Source organism: Calliphora vicina, chromosome 3, assembly GCF_958450345.1.
Source record: "Calliphora vicina chromosome 3, idCalVici1.1, whole genome shotgun sequence".
NCBI classification, from domain to species: Eukaryota; Metazoa; Arthropoda; class Insecta; order Diptera; family Calliphoridae; genus Calliphora; species Calliphora vicina.
The window spans coordinates 17,946,466-17,964,027 of record NC_088782.1 but is presented as its reverse complement, the minus strand read 5'-3'; the positions used below and the strand labels follow the sequence as shown (position 1 = coordinate 17,964,027).

General features: G+C 29.7%; 1 protein-coding gene and 5 non-coding genes across 11 annotated transcripts in view; 4 read left to right on the top strand and 2 right to left on the bottom strand.

Moving 5' to 3' along the window:
• Sarm (sterile alpha and armadillo motif) overlaps nt 1–17,562 on the bottom strand; it is a 199,581-nt gene that overhangs the window by 176,582 nt on the left and 5,437 nt on the right. For 5 of the 6 annotated variants that reach the window (XM_065502917.1, XM_065502919.1, XM_065502925.1 and 2 more), the window contains exon 1: nt 2,359–2,439. The exons of the other annotated variant lie outside the window; for it this stretch is intronic. The gene's annotated coding sequence lies outside the window, so the exon portion shown is untranslated. Of the gene's footprint in view, nt 1–2,358; nt 2,440–17,562 lie in introns of those variants that run through there. 6 annotated transcript variants of the gene reach the window in all.
• TRNAE-CUC (transfer RNA glutamic acid (anticodon CUC)) lies at nt 2,644–2,715 on the top strand. The gene has a single exon. It is a non-coding gene; the product is annotated as a tRNA-Glu (tRNA).
• On the top strand, nt 3,151–3,222 carry TRNAE-CUC (transfer RNA glutamic acid (anticodon CUC)). Its single transcript has one exon. It is a non-coding gene; the product is annotated as a tRNA-Glu (tRNA).
• Nucleotides 8,054–8,136, top strand: TRNAL-CAG (transfer RNA leucine (anticodon CAG)). Its single transcript has one exon. It is a non-coding gene; the product is annotated as a tRNA-Leu (tRNA).
• On the bottom strand, nt 9,674–9,745 carry TRNAE-CUC (transfer RNA glutamic acid (anticodon CUC)). The gene has a single exon. It is a non-coding gene; the product is annotated as a tRNA-Glu (tRNA).
• On the top strand, nt 9,993–10,075 carry TRNAL-CAG (transfer RNA leucine (anticodon CAG)). The gene has a single exon. It is a non-coding gene; the product is annotated as a tRNA-Leu (tRNA).

Below are 17,562 nucleotides of genomic sequence, written 5' to 3'. Positions count from 1 at the left end.
ATATCAAGCAGCAAATCATTCTGAATCCATATGAATTCGTAAATTTGTCTTTTTTTATAAAATACTACACCATTTTTCATTGAAATTGAGAAAATTCCAAATGAAATTGAGAATTTCCATTTTAAATTGAGAAAATTCCAATTGAAATTGAGAAGTTCCGTTTGAAATTGAGAAAATTCCAAATGAAATTGAGAAATTCAATTTTTAAATTGAAAAAATTCCAAATGAAATTGAGAAAATTCCAAATGAAATTAGGAAAATTCTAAATAAAATTGAGAAACATTTGAGAAACAAATTTTTGTTGGCTTTCAAACAAAAAAGTTATAAACTAATAAGACTTTTTTGTACTATGTTTATTGGTTTATTATAAAATAACACTTTTTTTGTTTGCAACACAACAATAATTTGTTTAAGCTAAAAAAATATTTTACGACATTATGACAATACGACATAATAGAAGACCGTGTGAATCCCTCAATTATATAAATTATTTTAAACTAAAAAAAAACAAAATTAACGATTATATCAGATGTGGAATGATGTTGTCTGGATAGAGAGACTCGTGTTGGATCCCGAACAGTTCTTTCGATACCTACTTCCCGTGGCGCCGACATCCACCTGATAGATGCAATTGGTACCACAGGCATTATTAAATGGATAGTCGCAGAGGTTCGTTCACTGCCGAAAGCGCAAACGAATGGGTCAAAAGTATTGATAGCAAGTGTTGGGTAATCAGTTATCTGAACTCGTTTTGGTATGTGTCAATGCCCCTTGCCACAGTCGTTTATGTGAAATTTTCGACAACTCTCCAGCAACACTTTTACCATTGAGTCCCTATTCACCAATGCTTAACTCTATTGAAATAATTTGGTCCAAAATAAAAAGTATTGTGAAGTCAATGATGAATATACCAACCGTAAATCCTCCTAATGTAGGAGAGCAGAGGATTTTTATCTTCAAGAATTAATTAAAGATTCCAAGTCCAGTATAACTAATGGATATTGCAGTAGAGCTATACAACATTCCACTAAAGCGCCTTGGAATTGCAAGATATGCCTGTTGGTCAATAAGACTGTGTACATATGTTTTTTGTTTAATGTATATTATAATATTTATTTATGAAGAGTAAAATAAAATTTTCTCAATTTCATTTGGAATTTTCTTAATTTCAATTAGAATTTTCCCAATTTCATTTGGAATTTTCTCAATTTGAAATGGAAATTCTCAATTTCATTTGGAATTTTCTAAATATCATGTATAATGTTCTCAATTTCAATGAAAAATTCTGTAGACATTTTTGAAAGAGTCGCGGTAGTACCACGGTACTTTTAAATATGAAATATAATCAACAAAAGTGAGATCATAAACTTTTCCATCCTTGAAATATCACAGATGTTCATTGCGTCAAATAATGACTAATTTTAATTTTATTTTCACTATGGTCATCAGGTCCCTTTTGCAATTGTTTGTTTTATTTTTCATAAAACAATGATTTCCTTTGTTTAATTTTTACACAAAGAAAAAAATCGATTTTATATAATTTCAAAATTTTAACGCCTTCAAACTGCTAAAGCACACACTTTGCAGTTTTGACCCACTTTTATTGTCTATATAAAGTTTTTGTTTTGCTTAGTTTTTGTATAAATTGCATTTGGCACTTTTTGTACAAGTATTTGCCGAACTTTTCAAAACATCTAAACATTCAGATGGCTGACTGGCTGGGCTGCTGGCTGGCTCATTTTGTTGTTAACAAGAGATTCTATCATTATCAAGATAAATGACGCCGCAGTCAAGAATACAATGGCAGCGACTGTTTAATAAGTTTTGCGGTCTAACTGACTGGCTGACCAATTGCTGGTTTGCTAAGAGCTGTATAGAGAGGAACGTTTGACTGCTGTTTTTTTTTTCAAATTGCAGAAATGCGCTTTTCACCTTTTGTTTGCCGCTGGTAATTTATTAAGCTTGCAAATTATAGTATTTTTTCTTTTAATTTTTTTTACTCATTTGTGGTTGATGATGATAAGATGAAAACAAAAATCACCGGCTGGCATTTAAAATTGCTTTTTTTCTTTCAGTTTTTGTAATATTATTTAATTTTTTGTGTGTATTATTCATACACACAATGAACTTGGCTGACAATACTTTTGTGTTTGAGTAATTTTAGTATTTTAACACGAAATAACGACACTAATTGCAGCAAATAAATAAATACAGAAAAATGTTTAAACAAACTGTTTTTGTAAATCTGTTTTTCTTTGCGTGGGCTTTTAATTGTACGTTGGTGAATTGTTAATTACAATTTTTTATTTGTGTGTTTATGTATATTTCTCTGGCTGATAAATGTATTTCATGATTTACCTTTTATGTCGATTACTTTACACACATTGTGTATTAATTTTACAAAATTTCAAGATCGTTAGCCTTTGGCTGGGGGTATCACTGCAATGGAAAATAAAAAAAAAACAAATGAAAATATTAAATCACGAGAAAATATTCAGTCATACGAGTCAAGGTTTGCTTTAAAATGTGATATATGTAAATGTGTATTAGGTTAATGTTTTGTTCTACATAGAATACTTATTAATACATTTGTTAGTGGTGGTTGAGGTTTTTATTAAGCTTTTTGCCATTCGTTTTTAAATATCCCGTATTGTCTAGTGGTTAGGATATCCGGCTCTCACCCGGAAGGCCCGGGTTCGATTCCCGGTACGGGAAAATCAATTTTTTTAATTTTTTTTTTAATTATTCTAAAATTTTAAATATTTTTTATGTAACTTACACAAAATTCCTTAAAAAAATTAAAGCAAAAATCTCTTCATTTATTTTTTATATTTACAATAATTTTCATTTTTCTGCTCTCTTCCAAATCCCCCCAAAGACCATTTAGCTTTTAAATAATTTAAAAATTTCTTATTTAGAAACGTCCACATTTTTAAATCTGTTGTATGAAACACTTAAGAAAAATAAAATTTTTTAATTGATATGAAAAATACTTAAGATTTTCATGCAACAATTTAAATTGTAGCAAATTTATTTATTTTTTCCTTTTCTAATTTGCAAAATATTTATTTCCTTAAATTGTATAGGTAAGCAAACAAATTATTTTTAGCATTTTTATTTAAGTAAAATATTATGCTCTCTGTTTAAGTATCCCGTATTGTCTAGTGGTTAGGATATCCGGCTCTCACCCGGAAGGCCCGGGTTCGATTCCCGGTACGGGAAAATTTTTTATTTAATTTTTTAAATAATAGTTAATTGTTAAAGAATGAAGAGAGATAACAGGAATAATTTTAACCAAGGCGGTTATAATGACAATCAATGCCTCAAAAGGCTGCTCAAAAGGCTGTTTCATTTAATAAAAGTTTAATATGTTTTTTTATGATTATTTAATTAATTTGTTGTTAAAAACAAATTAATTAATTGTTTTATTCAAACATTTGAAGAATTATCCTTTTATGCTATGCAACAAAACTATTGAAGCTGACAAAATACTTGAGCTATAGGTTTTTCAGCACTCATTTTGAATTAGGTTATGTTTTGTCATAATTCTTTAAAAAATTTTGAAAATCTGACCTTTAGTTCTTTCAAAATGTTAACAAATATTTGTATTTTTTCGATAATTATCGAAATACGCCTCATTTTGAGTTTTTGAATAAAATAAGGGTCAGAAGAGAACACTCATTTTGATAAAACTATTGGAAGACCCATTATATAGAATAGCGGCAACAGTATTTTGGTTATCGGTAACAAATTACGATTAGTTACTCCATCTATGATCACACAGAAAGTTAATGTCTAGAAAGTTAATTGTATGAATCGATTATAATCGAAAAATTAAAAATTATAATTTGTATACCCTTCACCTTCGTGAGAAGGGTATATATAAGTTTGTCATTCCGTTTGTAATTTCTACATTTTTCATTTCCGACCCTATAAAGTATATATATTCTGGATCCTTATAGATAGCGGAGTCGATTAAGCCATGTCCGTCTGTCTGTCTGTTGCAATCAATTTTCTGAAGACCCCAGATATCTTCGGGATCCAAATCTTCAATAATTCAGTCAGACATGCTTTCGAAAATTTTGCTATTAAAAATCAGCAAAATCGGTCCACAAATGGCTGAGATATGAGGAAAAAACCAAGTCAACCTCGATTTTTGACCTACAGTGGTGGCCAGGAATTTAAGACAAAAATTGTTTGCTAAATTCCATGTAATTGTCAATTATTTTTTCAAATATTTCCACAAATATGTATGCATGAGGACTGTTTTAACACACAAGTGTGTTTTATTCGACTGTGTCAATTCATACATATTCACCATGAACACATGAAATTTTTCTACAACTTGACCAAAATTTTTTTTTTTTAAATAAACATATTTTCTCACATTTATATCATTATAATTTTATTATTATAAAATATTCGGACCAAATTTCGTATTTTTAGTTCCATTAGTTTCAGTCATATCATGTTATTAACAGCTGATGTTCGCTGAGGTGGGTCAATGTATTTCCACATATCTTTGTCCATATATGTTTTACCGATTTTTCCAAACAATTTTCAGAAACTAGAAACATTAATAATAAATTTCATACCCTTAGAGGTCCTTTTATTTTGGCTCTATCGCACTTAAAATTCAGTTGATGAAAACAATTCAAATATTTGTCTTAAATTGGTGGCCACCACTGTATATCTGGATTACTGAGACATTAATATAGACAATATGGATATCTAATGATAGATATTTCAAAGACATTTGCAACGACGTATATAAGACCATAGTAAGTTGGACCTACAATGGGTCAAAATAGGAAAACAAATATTTCAAACCGAATTTTTTTTTTTTTAAAAAAAAAATTTTTTTAAATTTAAAAAAAAATTAAATTTAAGAAATTTAAAATTACAATCGAAAAAATTTTTTTTCCAAAAAATTAAAAAAAACAACTGAAAAAAAATTAAATTTTGTTTAAAATTTAAAATTTTTAAGTATAATTTGGTGAAGGGTATATAAGATTCGGCACAGCCGAATATAGCACTCTTACTTGTTCTATTTCCATCAGCAATAATTTGTTATACTGGGTGTATAACTTAAAAATGAGGGATTTTTTTTAAATTTTTAGATTTTATTTCGAAACATTTGTACAATATAAATTTATTCAAAGATAGATATGACCTTTTCCCATCTTTCTTCTGGCAACATATGGATTCCGAACCAAAAGAACTGCTCATCTTTTGAGCCCAAGAACGAATCAAGCCAATATCGGATATTGTGTTCCAAAGTGAAGCGTATACCAGAGAGAGAATTTGGATGGATCGAAACAAATAGTAGTCGGACAAGGCACGGTTTGAACTATAAAGCGTGTGAGTTAAAACTTCCTAACCACTTCATTCCAAATAGCATTGTCATGATGGAATATTACGGTTTCATGTTTTTCGTTTTTTTTTTGGCGATTTCGGCCAATGCTCGCTTCATAAGAATTAGTTGTGTTCGGTACAGGTTCTCTGTGATGGTCTAGTCAGATTACAGCAGCTCACAAGAGATATGACCCTGTTGGTCCCATCAAATACAAAATGTTGTTGTTGTAGAAGCGTACACATTTTTACAATATTTAATCAGGTGGTTCTGCATATAGATCAAGTCCACGTAATAGTGCTACTTCCACTGGGTGGGTCCATAAATTCACTGGTCGTAGTGAAGTAGGGTTGGCTGGACCGTTGAATATGTGTAGGTTGTTATGAGGACCCTGACCACATGCTAGGCATAAGTTTAGGACGGCACGGTCTTTGCGGGATCAGAAAGCATTAAGCCTGTTGCTCCATCCTGATCTTAGTTGTGCCAGAACAACTCTTGTTTTAAGCGGCAGAATCTTCTCGACGACTGCTATCGGTGCTGGGTGACCTCCAAATACGACATTCATACGGTATCCTGCTACCGCGTAATTTATGGCGTCTCTATGAATGTCGTTCAAAACTGTCATATACGAGCTTCGATCAAATGGATCCTGCACATAAATCTCTCCTCGTATTTTCTAAGGTCCTTTCTGACATGCCTCGGGAGATACTCCAACTGTGTGATGTTGAAGTTTGGATGACTCCTCCGGTAACATCCCAGAAGGAACTGTTGCGTCAATAAGACGTTATGTTCCCTGACCGGAAGAACCGTAGTTTCCTAGTAAATGTGGTGTTCGGAAGTAATTTGGAGGCAGCCAATAATGAATTTTAATAATTTAATGAATCAAAATGAAAAATGTTTGTTAGATTTTGGAAAAAAAAATTGTTAAATTTTTAATTTTTAGCCGCGCCAATATATGCGGAACGAATATTTAGCCAAGACAAATTAATAAAAATATTAAAACGTTTATATAAACAGTTACTTGAAGGATGTCTATACCTATAAATTATAATATAAATAATATATAAATTAAATATGTGATTTTTTTATTTAGGATTTTTAATTTTTTTGCTAAAAAAACTGACAAATTTCACAAAAAAATAGGTATTTTTATTTTTATTTTTTCCGATTTCAAAAATATTTTGCCGATTTTGACGATTTTTTAGTCCAATTTTGACGATTTTATACCAAAATTATCTGACAACAGTGCCTGTGTTGTCGATTAGGCTGTTTGGCCGTGCTTCACATACGATCTTTCGCTTCGGGTTTAAATTAAAAATTTTCTTTCGAATATTTTTAATTTTTTTTTTTTAATTTTTTACAAAATTTTTTTTATTAGTGGAAAAAATTGTATGATAAAATTTTTTTCGTGAAAAAAAAAGAATTTGAGTTAAAAACTACATTTCCCTATTTTGACCCAATGTAGGTCCGACTTACTATGGCTTTATATATGTCGTTTTTGAAATATCTATCATCATATAACCATATAGTCTATATTAATGACTTAGTAATCAAGATATATGTAGATCAAAAATAGGTAAAAAATCGACGTTGTCCTGGTTTTTTTCATTGTTGCCCGATTTTCTCGATTTTAAATATAGGGGATATATTGATGTATGATTCCCGTATGTAAGTTATATGGGGGCTATGGAAAGTTGATTTCAACATACAGACGGACATGGCTATATCGACTACGTTATGTATAACATTCCAGAATATATATTGTTACGAAATTGTACTTGAATTCAAATATAACGATTTTAACGGCTGATTTAAAAGTAACCTAATGCTGTCAAATAACAGTGCTGTTATAGGAACTGTAACATATCTGTGGACATTATTAACATTGAATAATAGCTTTGAGTTGATCATTGATCATAAGTATGGGAACGCTGAATGTTTGCTGCGACTCGTATTTTTTTTCGAATTTTCGAATTCGAATATTCGAGTTTTGATACTTAAGGACATTGTAGAAAGTGCACCAGAGATGGCGTGTGTATTCGAAAGCTCTAGCCTTCGAAGATACGAGCTCTGACAGTTAAAGAACAATCTAGAGTGCAGATGGCAGTGTTATAAATAGTGGCAGAGGTTGCAGTCGTTAGTGAGTTTATCAGAGACGCTTTTCGAATAAACATCAACTGAGTGCTGTGTTTTTCAAGTGAATTCGTGTAAATTATAAAGTGTGTCTGTATTTCTGAGAATTTATAAACGTGTATTGAGTGACTATTTAATTCTGCTGTTGTACATTTTAAATAAATAAAGAGTTGTTACAATTTTTGAAACTAATAAACAGCTTTTATTTGCAATCAAAAGTATCCGGTTTATTTAAACGAAATAAACCAACGTTTTGAAAAAATTAAAACCTAACAATATATTATTTATGTGGGGTCGCAAATGAAAAATGTAGAAATTACAAACGGAATGACAAACTTATATGTATATACCCTTGCCACTCATGGTGAAGGATATCAAAATTAAATTTTCAATCCAAGTTTCAAAACGTTAGTTTTTTTTTTAAATGTGGCTTTAAATAAGTCAGTTTTTTATTTTTTTTAAATGTTGGTTATCCTTAAAATAACATTTTAATCCCGTTATCGGAAAAACAAAAATATCGTTATCTCTTATATAATAAATGATGCATTTGCCAACCGGTCACCAACAGTCAGGATGGCCGAGTGGTCTAAGGCGCTGCGTTCAGGTCGCAGTCTACTCTGTAGGCGTGGGTTCAAATCCCACTTCTGACAATCGTTGAGGTATTCAAATTTTTGCAGAATTACACTTTGCATTTAAGTGAATTAAAAAAATTCTACTCTATCTACCAATTTTGAACTATAGAATTATTGAAAGAAAATTTTAAGCCATCATTATTAGGTAGGCATCAATCTTTGCATCCCAATTATAACAAATTATTATACAGGAATTTTGTTACTTAAAATAAATAAAAACAAGTAACCCCCATTTTCTCAATCTCTGGCTATTTTTTATCGTGACGAAATACTGACAGTTCTCAAGCAAACATTTTATTAATTGGAAGTATATCGTTACGAAAAATGATAACCAGAGATTGAGAAAATGGATGTAAGAGCCGAATATAATACGGCTTTGGCAAAGTATATTTTAAGATAAATTTTAAAAATTATTATTTTTGAGAAAAACATTTTTCAATAAAAAAAGTAGTCGCTGTTTTTTGCTTATATCTCAGCCATTTGTGGCCCGATTTTCTCGATTTTAAATAGCAATCTAAGTTGAACTATAGCGGATATATTGATGTATCAATCATTCATGTAGGTTATTTGGGGGCTGCGGAAAGCTAATTTCAACAGACAGAAGGAAATACGGATATGGCTATATCGACTCCGCTCGCAAATGAAAAATGTGAAGATTACATTTAAATATTTTTATTATTTCTAATATTAATAAAAATGAGTTCCTTTAAAACTCTGTTAAAGCTTAACTGGTAATTAAAATATTTGTACAAGTACATAAGATAAGGAGGCTTTAATTACAACTTCAATTGATTAAAACGTCATGTCATTTGCAGTTTTTTTTTCTTCTGTTGCTGTTTCTGTAAAACTGGTCGTGATTTGCACAAATCAAATTGTTCATTTACAAAAATTATCTAAACAAATGTCGAAGCAACAAAACTAAAAAAATTAAATAAAGTTGATATGAACATTTATGTATTTATTTTACGGGTGCGTTTTCAGCAAAAAAGATAAAATATTAAATGAGAAAAAATATAAATAATTTCAATCATTTAGTACAAGAGTGTAGGTATATTTTACATAATAAATATGGTATTGTATTTAAATGATTATTAATAAATATATTTATTTTTCTATAAATTGTTAATGATATTAGAAATACCATATTTGAAAATAGAATTTAATTAAATATTATTCAAGTAAGTAAGTATGTATTATAAAAATTGTAAGGTTAAATTTAATTTAAATCAATGAATAGAAAATTCTTAACATTTTTCCCCTGTAACTTGTATAAACTATGAAAAAAGTTCTTTGAAATGACAAAACAAATAAGTAATAAAGTTTTAAAATAAATATTAGAACTAAATACTTGAAAATTAAGCCAGCAGCATTTAACCTTAATGCTTTAACAATTCAAACCGATTTGTCAAACAAATATACAACAAATCATATGTCTGATACATCAGCAAATCTTGTAGCAAGAGTTATGTTTTTGTCAACAGAATGATTAAAACCATCATTACCTTTTTAATTCTTTAGAATCTTTGATAAACCTAGACACTCAAAAAAACAAATCTTCCCGTACCGGGAATCGAACCCGGGCCTTCCGGGTGAGAGCCGGATATCCTAACCACTAGACAATACGGGATATTTATTTCTCTTAGCATAAATTCCCATTAGAACTCTGCCTTAAAAATTTCAAAAACAAAATTATTCTTTTCATAAACAAAATAAATTTGAATATAAACAAAATAATTCGTTTTGTTCTTTTCTTTTAAGTATTAAAAAAATATATAAGAATTTTTTTTGTTGCAATTAAAAATCTAAAAATAGCTGTGCTATTTAATTAACCTCTAAGTAGCTTTTATTACAGTTTTGTCAGCCAGTTTCCAACAGTCAGGATGGCCGAGTGGTCTAAGGCGCTGCGTTCAGGTCGCAGTCTACTCTGTAGGCGTGGGTTCGAATCCCACTTCTGACAAATCTGTTTTTTACTTATTTTTATACTTTTTTTTATACAAATAATTAACACTTAAGGTTATCAATCATTATTATACAAATCAACACATTCACTTATATACTGCATTGTTTTATTATTAATAAATTATTATGAAATTTTAATCTAAAACATCATCTCCACATGCTCTAGAGCCAGCAATATGTTTGACCCATTTTTAGTTATTTTAGTTCTTATTTTTTCAATTATATTGTTTTTTTCGCAAAAATTTTCAGCAATAATGTGTATGAATAAAATAAATAAACCATCAACTGTCATTGATAAAATTTTAGGAATTTTCTTTGAAGTATTTCTGTTATTTATTGACGGGCTTTTATTTGCATATTTATTGGTAAAATATATAACATTTGAAAAATAATTAGTTTAGCCTTGAACTAATTACTTTAAGTTGTTTGTGCGTTTGACATTTTGATAGAATTTTAAGATTTTTGCATTTCTAGAACTGAACTAGACTAGAACTGAACTAGACTAGAACTGAACTAGACTAGAACTGAACTAGACTAGAACTGAACTAGAACTGAACTAGAACTGAACTAGAACTGAACTAGAACTGAACTAGAACTGAACTAGAACTGAACTAGAACTGAACTAGAACTGAACTAGAACTGAACTAGAACTGAACTAGAACTGAACTAGAACTGAACTAGAACTGAACTAGAACTGAACTAGAACTGAACTAGAACTGAACTAGAACTGAACTAGAACTGAACTAGAACTGAACTAGAACTGAACTAGAACTGAACTAGAACTGAACTAGAACTGAACTAGAACTGAACTAGAACTGAACTAGAACTGAACTAGAACTGAACTAGAACTGAACTAGAACTAGAACTGAACTAGAACTGAACTAGAACTGAACTAGAACTGAACTAGAACTGAACTAGAACTGAACTAGAACTGAACTAGAACTGAACTAGAACTGAACTAGAACTGAACTAGAACTGAACTAGAACTGAACTAGAACTGAACTAGAACTGAACTAGAACTGAACTAGAACTGAACTAGAACTGAACTAGAACTGAACTAGAACTGAACTAGAACTGAACTAGAACTGAACTAGAACTGAACTAGAACTGAACTAGAACTGAACTAGAACTGAACTAGAACTGAACTAGAACTGAACTAGAACTGAACTAGAACTGAACTAGAACTGAACTAGAACTGAACTAGAACTGAACTAGAACTGAACTAGAACTGAACTAGAACTGAACTAGAACTGAACTAGAACTGAACTAGAACTGAACTAGAACTGAACTAGAACTGAACTAGAACTGAACTAGAACTTAACTAGAACTGAACTAGAACTGAACTAGAACTGAACTAGAACTGAACTAGAACTGAACTAGAACTGAACTAGAACTGAACTAGAACTGAACTAGAACTGAACTAGAACTAGAACTGAACTAGAACTGAACTAGAACTGAACTAGAACTGAACTAGAACTGAACTAGAACTGAACTAGAACTGAACTAGAACTGAACTAGAACTGAACTAGAACTGAACTAGAACTGAACTAGAACTGAACTAGAACTGAACTAGAACTGAACTAGAACTGAACTAGAACTGAACTAGAACTGAACTAGAACTGAACTAGAACTGAACTAGAACTGAACTAGAACTGAACTAGAACTGAACTAGAACTGAACTAGAACTGAACTAGAACTGAACTAGAACTGAACTAGAACTGAACTAGAACTGAACTAGAACTGAACTAGAACTGAACTAGAACTGAACTAGAACTGAACTAGAACTGAACTAGAACTGAACTAGAACTTACAGTTTGAGACAAGTAGTGAGCGTTTTAAGCTTTAAAAATTCAAAATAATTCATTAAAATTTTCTTTGCGTTTACCCCAATGTTTGCCAAAACAATTCACAATTTTATCTCAAGCTGCCATCAATATAATACAAGTAAAAATTATGTTATGAACATGTTTACTTCTTTCACTATTTTCATTACAAACAAACCCACGCCCAAGTAAAAAGTGTAAATGTAAACAAATCTTAGTCAATATATAGAGTAACAGCAAAAAAAAATATTGTTAATAAAATGAATAATAATCATTTATTACAATAACAAGAATTATAAAAAAAAAAAACCAAACAAACCTCAAAACCCGTTTAAACTGGCATTGAGCCAATGCCCTAAATTTTAACCTACATACGAGCCGTACTCGCACTCGTACTTGTAAAACATGAAACAAGTCAGTCAGTCATACAGTCAGTCAGTTAGTAAAAAAATAAAAATATATTTTTTTATGTCAATGTGCTGTCTATAGTTTAATTTAGCTGTAGTTGTAATTTTAAACTATTCCAAATTGTAAATAAAAAAATGTAAAGTAAATAAATAATAATAACAATAATAAAATGGGAAAAAATGTAGTAAAATGAGTGTGTGAATTAAACCGCAATAAATTTAGTAGTCTTGTACAGTGAGTCATATAATTAAAGGCACTTCTTTGTATTACATATTATTATTTTATTGCCAAACAAGCGGAAATTGTAAATATCTGCTGCCATAAATTTGATAAACATTGTATTATTATGATAATGTACAAAGTTTTACAAAAAAAATCAAAGTACTTTTAAAACTGAATAAATATTACATAACAGCTTCCGATCTGTGAGTGCTTGCATTGCGACAATATTGGCTAATGATCGTTGTTTGATGGTTTCTCTTCAAGACTTTGTTGATTGTTTAAATGGAGCTGCAAGATCACGCCTTTATTAATCGGTTCTAGATCAGTTTAAGTTCAGTTCTATCAATTTTATTTTTATGTTTTTCATTGGCTTTTCGAACTAATTTGCCCCACTATACTTGATTACTTGTTTTTCAGTTTTCTTCAATATCTTATTAAGCGCCATACTCATAAAATTGTAAACACCAAGTCGAAAAAAGAAGATAATTTCTGTCTGAATGTAGCGATAAGTACTTGTACATTAAAACTACATATTTGTTTACACACCAAAAGTCTATTTATAGATTTTGTATGTCGGTACGTAGAGTACTTTACCACCTAAATGCAATTCTTTATCAAATATTTTGTTTTTGTAGATATTTTTGGCGGGGATTAAACTATTTTCAGACAATGTTAATGAACGCATTTGACACAGTAAATAAAAGTCCACAGCCAGAGTACGCTGACATTTTTATTTGGAATTCGAAGTTTTTAAAAATAAGTTTGTATATAAAAATAAATCATAAATATTATTTAATATGTACCCTCAACTGGCATATTTAATATTTCCGTTAAAAATTCTTCAAAATTATATTAAAAAGTATCTCGATTAATTTTTAGTTCTAGTTTAGAAAATTTATTTTAAAAAGTATTGAGTGATTTATCGATTTGAAATGGAAATGCCCGTTTTCTCGAATAGGGCTGAATAATTTAGGTGTGCTTTCGATAAAGAGTTAATAAAGTGTTTTATAATTCAAACAAAGTTTTTTTTTGTTTTTCGTTCGTTTAAAATTTTCCCGCAATTTCATTCTTTATTTTAAAATGTAAAATGTTTAAAAAAAATTTATATTTTTGTTGAATATTTAAGATAAGCACTGTTGACGTATAAATACAACAAACAAAAATTAAAAGAAAACATTTTTAATTGTTTGTTTTTATTTTAATGATTAATGACTTTTTTTGCTTTTGTGGTTTTAATGCCTTTTTTTGATGAGAATGCAAGTTTTTCTCCAAACAAAAAATATTTTGAATTGATAATGGTCTTCTTGGTTGACACTCTAACAAAATGTAATTTTGAAAGACGAAATTCATGGGAAGTGGACCAAACAAAAGGCAAAGTGAACAGAACTAGGACAGAACTAGAACAGAACTAGAACAGAACTAGAACAGAACTAGAACAGAACTAGAACAGAACTAGAACAGAACTAGAACAGAACTAGAACAGAACTAGAACAGAACTAGAACAGAACTAGAACAGAACTAGAACAGAACTAGAACATAACTAGAACATAACTAGAACATAACTAGAACATAACTAGAACAGAACTAGAACAGAACTAGAACATAACTAGAACATAACTAGAACAGAACTAGAACAGAACTAGAACAGAACTAGAACAGAACTAGAACAGAACTAGAACAGAACTAGAACAGAACTAGAACAGAACTAGAACAGAACTAGAACAGAACTAGAACAGAACTAGAACAGAACTAGAACAGAACTAGAACAGAATTTTGCCCACTTTTTTAAAAATATAGGGCGTATTTATGGAACCAAAAATAAACGATTTTCTATGTAAAAAGTAGATAGTAGATTTTAGCTGTTTTTTGGGCGAAAGGTGGCTCTTTTTTATTAAAAAAAACCTTTGACAAATTTTACATGTCGAAGGTACCCTAGGAGCATTTGTAGGTTCCATTTTAATAACTTAAGCTCGAATACACCTTGTCAACGCCCACAAATTTTATCGCAATCGGACCAGCCTTATAGAAATTTGGAGATTGAGACTAATTTGAAATCAAACCCATTCTCAATTGTGTGAAGATAATTGAAGAACAGATGGGATATTTGGTCTCAAATGTTTCTAACGATTTAGAGATCAACTGAAAAAACCATTGTTTTAGTTTAAAAATTCTTATTTACACCTTTTTGGATACTATTTTTAAAAATAATTTTTAAATATTTTATTATCTCATTAACGCGATGCGGTTTTTCTTGAATAGGGCTAAATTTCGAAATAGTAGTAACTAATTAAGACACGTTTTCAAATCTTTATGTTTTTTTGTTGTTGGGTTCCACCACCTGTCATAGTGTACAAATAAAAACATTAATAAAAAGCTCAAAACCCAAAAAGAAAATAACAACAACAGACGTGTCAAATTTAAACAATTTCATTTGTTTAATATTTTTGTTTTTTTTTCTCAGAAATGAATAAATTTTCTGTTCACATTTTATCACCAATATAAACAAATAAATCATGTAAATCACCAAATAAATTTAGTATTTAAATTCTCACGTTTTAACAACATGATTAAGTCTTATTTTTTGGGGTTAATTATTTTTTATTTTTATCGCTATTATTGTTATGTTATAAACAAAATGAAAAATGCAATAAAATGAAATAATTTTCAGTGATCTTTTTTTATGAGCTTTCAATGAAAAATTGATCATATGCTCAGCAAGATTTCCAATAAGGTGCAGGGTGTGGGGCTTCGGAAAGTTTATTTCAAAAGTTTTACAAACATGATTAATTCAACTACAGACATGATCAATTACAATCAAAACGACAATTTTATATATATTTGTCTACAACTCAGGATGAAGGGTTCCCTGATAGAAACAATTGACAAAATTGTTATCTAAATTTTATGGCGTTGCCATTAAGACCCTCCATAAAGTTGTTGTGAATACATTTTAATCTCTTTTAAGTATCGATTAATTCATTGTATTTTTTAAAGGCATAATTAAATTTATTACTGTGTATTTATTTCACGATCACCAACAAATAAATACAAACATTAAAATTTTGTCTAGTAATTACGTGAGTGTTTTATAAAAAAAAGTAATATATATTTTGTTCGTATCTTTTTTGATTTGTTCCTTTCTGGTAAAGTAATTAATTACTTAATTTAATGTTTATAAACGTTTAAATACCAAACAAAATAAAACTCTAGAGAAATGTAGATAAAAAAGATAAATAAATTTCACTCATTGCATTGTTAATATTAAGAAGATAAACATTTTAGGATTTATTTTAGAAGCAATTAAATCAAAATTAAGTGGGAACAAAATAAATAATCAATGGAGAGAAAATTAAAACAAATAGATATCTTGTGATTTAAATGCAATTTCATTTTAGAAAAAAGTTTCCAATACAAAGAGAAAATGCTAATTTTAAAAACCCCTCATTACTATTTGCCTTACTAAGTAAATACAGCTCATTACCTGTAGCATTTTCTTAATGTGTTAAAGAATTTTTTGTTTCAAATAACAAATTATGATTGCCTTATTCATTAAACTTAGCTTAGCTTAATAAATTACCTTGTACATACTTGTTGCAATAATCTAATTAAAACAAAATCATTTAACAATTAATCATTATTTATTTTTTAATTTCAGGTTGCTGTGCGCTTTGCCTCAATTAGTCAATCTAGTGAGTTTTCAAATTTTATTAATTGAAATTTATTACGTTTTAATTTAAAAATAAATGTATTTAGTTACAAAATTACAACATTGTATCTATAGTTGTTACTAAATGTTTTATTGTGAAATCTTTTAATTATTATTTAGACATTTGAACAGATCACTAGGTTTTGCTTTATTATACCCTACACCACCATAGTGGGGAGGGTATTATGCGTTTGTGCAGATGTTTGTAACGCCCAAAAATATTAGTCTAACACCCACCTTAAAGTATACCGATCGACTTAGAATCACTTTCTGAGTCGATTAAACGATGTCCGTCCGTCCGTCTGTTTGTTTGTAAACCTTGTGCGCAAAGTACAGGTCGCAATGTTGAAGGTATTTCGATCAAATTTGGTACGTATTATTTTTTCGGCCCAAGGACAATTCCTATTGAAACTGGCTAAAATCGGTCCACTATTTCACCTAGCCCCCATACAAAGTCCCCTCGAAATTGGACTTTATCGGTCATAAATGTTTAATTTATAAATGTATCTCCACAGATTGCGCTCCAAATAAGTTTTATATATACAAAATTCATGTCACCAAATTTTGTTACGATCGGTCCATAATTAGTCATAGCTCCCATATAGACCCGCTTCCGAAAATCACTTTAACCTGCATAAATCGCTTAAAAATGTTGGTATACTCACAAAATTCAACATAGTAAACTTTCATAGATACATAAATCACGCGACCTAATATCATGGTTATCGGTCCATAATTGGTCATAGCCCCCATATAAGGCCCACTTCCGAAAATCCCTCAAAAATATAAATTATTGAAATTTTGAATGAAAAATGTTTTTGCTCTTTTACTTAGTGTAGGGTATTATATGGTCGGGCTTCACCGACCATACTTTCTTACTTGTTTTAAATTTTAAAATGTTTTTTTTTAAATTTTAAAATTTTTTTTTTGTTAAAAAAAAAATTCGGATTAAAAAATATTTTTTCCGATTTTGACCCATTGTAGGTCCAACTTTTTATGGTCTTATATACGTCGTTGCAAAGGTCTTGGAAATATCTATCATTAGATATCCATATTGTCTATATTAATGACTTAGTAATCCAGATATAGGTAAAAAATCGAGGTTGTCCTGGTTTTTTCCTCATATCTCAGGCATTTGTGGACCGATTTTACTGATTTTAAATATTAAACTTCCCGATAGCATGTCTGACATAATTACTAAAGATTTGGATCCCGAAGATATCTGGGGTATTCAGAAAATTGATTTCAACAAATAGATGGACAGACGGACATGGCTTAATCAACTCCGCTATCTATAAGGATCCAGAATATTGTTACGAAATTGTA